Below are 4,003 nucleotides of genomic sequence, written 5' to 3'. Positions count from 1 at the left end.
ACAAAACATTTCAATTTTTAATTTTTAAAAAGGGGGCGGGGGGGTGGGGAACCATAAAACTAGTAAGATATTTGATTTCATTTCTGTGAAATCAATGCACAAGTCTGTTTTTATAGTAGTGGTTGCAATTCCTAGTGAGTTCTCAAGGTGTTAGTGGGAGAGTTTTGATGAAATTTCATTCATTCTGTGCTTCATCCTTGATAACTGTTGTTCACAAATTTATGTACAATCAGAGAGCAATGACATGAATAAGATGGGGTGGTGAAGCAAGGAATGTTTGTCTCTGCTAAGAGAGGTCTCACAGAAGTCTGATGAAGAGACAGGATCAATGTTTGAGTTAAATATGTGATTGTAACTCTACACATTACATTTAAAAATTTGCAGGTAATTTATTTATGGGAACTGAAAATAGGGTCATGAGTACACAAAAGAAAGAAAAGAAAAGAAAAGAAAAGAAAAGAAAAGAAAAGAAAAGAAAAGAAAAGAAAAGAAAAGAAAAGAAAAGAAAAGAAAAGAAAAGAAAAGAAAAGAAAAGAAAAGAAAAGAAAAGAAAAGAAAAGAAAAGAAAAGAAAAGAAAAGAAAAGAAAAGAAAAGAAAAGAAGAGAAGAGAAAAGAAGAGAAAAGAAGAGAAAAGAAGAGAAAAGAAAAGAAAAGAAAAGAAGAGAAAAGAAAAGAAAAGAAAAGAAAAGAAAAGAAAAGAAAAGAAAAGAAAAGAAAAGAAAAGAAAAGAAAAGAAAAGAAAAGAAAAGAAAAGAAAAGAAAAGAAAAGAAAAGAAAAGAAAAGAAAAGAAAAGAAAAGAAAAGAAAAGAAAAGAAAAGAAAAGAAAAGAAAAGAAAAGAAAGAAAAGAAGAGAAAAGAAAAGAAAGAAAAGAAAAGAAAAGAAAAGAAAAGAAAAGAAAAGAAAAGAAAAGAAAAGAAAAGAAAAGAAAAGAAAAGAAAAGAAAAGAAAAGAAAAGAAAAGAAAAGAAAAGAAAAGAAAAGAAAAGAAAAGAAAAGAAAAGAAAAGAAAAGAAAAGAAAAGAAAAGAAAAGAAAAAAAGATTCTTTTCATCAGTCTTGAAATATAGTCTCAAATTCCTTTATCAAAACAGAAAGCATGGCTGCATGTTTTTCACTGTTTGCAGTACTGTTTTTGGCTAAAGTATCAAATAGTATAAAATTATTTGCCATAACCTGACTTACCTGTACACTGAGCTCCTGGTTTCAGTCACCATGATGTTAGTGGCAGATCTATGTGTGGTTGTTTCTAGGTGAGCACCTAGGGCCAGACCAGGCAGGTAGGTTAAGAAGACTAATCACCATGGTGGTGAGGGGCAGAGGCTGGGCCTCTTGACAGGCTGCGCCAGATTGCATGTTGTCCACAGTCCATGGGTTGGACATGCCTGGTCTAGCTGGAAAAATCCTGAAGGACAGAAACATAATGTGTTGGTGCGTATATCAGAAAACTCACTTTGCTTAATGGTGAAAGGATGTATGGACAGGCACTTAATAAACATAACTGCCAGCCTTGATCTCAACTGACTGTTGTTTAGTTAATGAATAGAAGATGTGTTGTGGATTTTGTGACTGGACAATGAAATAGAATGAAACATTGGTTCTGTTTGTACATACTTTCAGTAAAGAATAAACATCATGAAGCTTGCTTTTCTCTGACACTCAGATAACTTTTCTATCACTGCAAAAATGTTCCTGGAAATTATAGAATGTGAAAAGAAGCCTACATTGATGCTGTACATAAGCAGTCTCTTGATAGCAGTTGAGGACTCAGAACTCGTAAAAATTGACTCAGCAGATCATTTTGGTATCCCCTAAATTCCCAGACATTTAGGCATGGTTGTAGACATTTCTTTAGGCGCTTCACTGAATCTGGATGAAAAATAATATTTCAAGAATTACTTCAAAGTAAGCATTTTTTAAAATGCATGTCTGACATATGTTGCCAAAAACAAAGGCAACTTTTTTAACATAATAGCGGATAATGTTGACTACCTAAATTTGAACTGAAATATATATAATTTATTAATCATTTATATGTAATATTAATCATGTACAAAATGCTATAATGGAATTTTTTAAGATTCTGCTGCACTAACTGCACAATGGAATGTTTTTGTTTGTGTGTTTTTGAGAAGGTCTGAAAGATTTAAGTTACTTTCCACCATGATAACAAAAACTAGTTAGGATTTTTAGAAAGTTACAAGCAGTCACACAAGAAAATAGGCACACAATAGAAGCAGGCAAAAATAAGGAAGATGTAATTGAAGAATTTATGATAAATTTTATTTTTTATTTAATTCAGAACATGAAATGAATTATACTAATATGTTGTGCCAATAACAGTGGACGCTTCCGTAGAATATAAGTGGGGAAGACTCTTTTCTTTAAAAAGACCAACATTTTAAAGAATTATTTTTAAAGAATTTAAATTATTAGTTGTGAATAGAGAGGAGGAAATACTCATAGAAATAATAGCTAGGGCACTAGTTACTGGTCACAGGTTAAGTGGCTTTTAAAGGGTTTTATTAAACAAATCTATAAAATTTTAAAGATCTATATGTTTGCAGTCTTTTACTGAACTGTTTTTAAAAGAGAAGATTCAAAACTCACTAGAAGTATGCCTGTTCATTGAAACGAAATTCTGTAGCTATTACTTCTGGGCCGTGCATCCAAAAAAAGTTGTGAAAAATTCTGTCTCATTCTTAAAAAAATGAAAATAAGAATATATCAAATTTTGTAGTATATTATGCAGCTTTTACATGAATATTGGATTAACTTTAAAAGATAATCATTGCATCCCTCAGTTTTCCTCCCTGATTTTGAATAAAACCAAACCAAGATAAAAGCTTGGTCCAAATGATAGAATTTTTTCTTCTCAAGACCAGTTGAAGCTAAATTTTATCAAACATTTCTATATATACAACTGAACAAGGCAAGGAAAAATATTTTAAAACTCCTACACAATTTTTTTAGTTTCATGTCTTAGTGATTACAGTCTTCACAGATGCATATATTTGATTTTAGGAGGCATAATATGAGTAATTAATGATAACTCAGAAGTTGTCAACTAGTTAAGAAAATGCATAGGAAAGCAAATACATTTAAGAAAAGTCAGAATAAAATTAGTACTGTGGCAGTATTTGTTTTCCTGATGCTGCTTTTTTACATCCTATGAATTAAACTTATGCCCTTCCTCGTTCCTACTTTTTATAGGAATAATCCTTGGTCAATAGAAAATATATTTGCAATGCATACTGCACTTGCACAGGTTTTTATTCTGTTCAGATACAATCTGCATACAACGTATCTGTTTTTTCCAATAGCTACTGGAATATATAATCGCTCATAAACAATGTTACGTTTTTTTTTTTTTCTTCTTCATTAGGGGCTGATGTTATCAATTTTGATGGCCACGTAGTGCTACCATACAGATTCAGGAACAAGAAAATGAAAACATTGAAAGATGTCATCTCTCTGAAATTTAAGACCTCTGAAAGTGAAGGTGTAATTTTCCATGGAGAAGGACAACAAGGAGACTATATCACCTTGGAACTCAAGAAAGCCAAACTTTTTCTAAATTTAAATTTAGGTAATTTTTTTTTTCTTTTTTTTTTTTGGTATGCTTTTGTGTCCTTTTTAACACTTGTTCTGGTTTCAGCTGAAATAAAGATGTCCTGGCTTTTGCTTAGTCATGGGAGCATGCCCATGGCCAAGCCAGGACAGGCCACTTAGTGGGAAAAAGAAGTCACCACTATACGCATGACTGCAAGGGGAGGGTGGAGCCAGGACAGGTGGCCAGAATTAGGCCAAGGGTTATTCTATAAAATATGACATGCAGAAGGTCATGACTACTACCCTCTGCTGATCTTCCACAGATGGGGAGGAAACTGCATCCCATAGTCTGAGGGGAATGAAGAAAGTCTTCAAGGCCTTGGGACAGTTGGTGAAAGGGTCTGGGGCACAAGTTATTTTCTCTTCCCTCCCTTCGTTTTCAGGTGATGACAT

Source organism: Phasianus colchicus, chromosome 26, assembly GCF_987193195.1.
Source record: "Phasianus colchicus chromosome 26, bPhaCol1.hap1.1, whole genome shotgun sequence".
Taxonomy (NCBI): Eukaryota; Metazoa; Chordata; class Aves; order Galliformes; family Phasianidae; genus Phasianus; species Phasianus colchicus.
Note: the sequence above shows the minus strand (reverse complement) of the source record.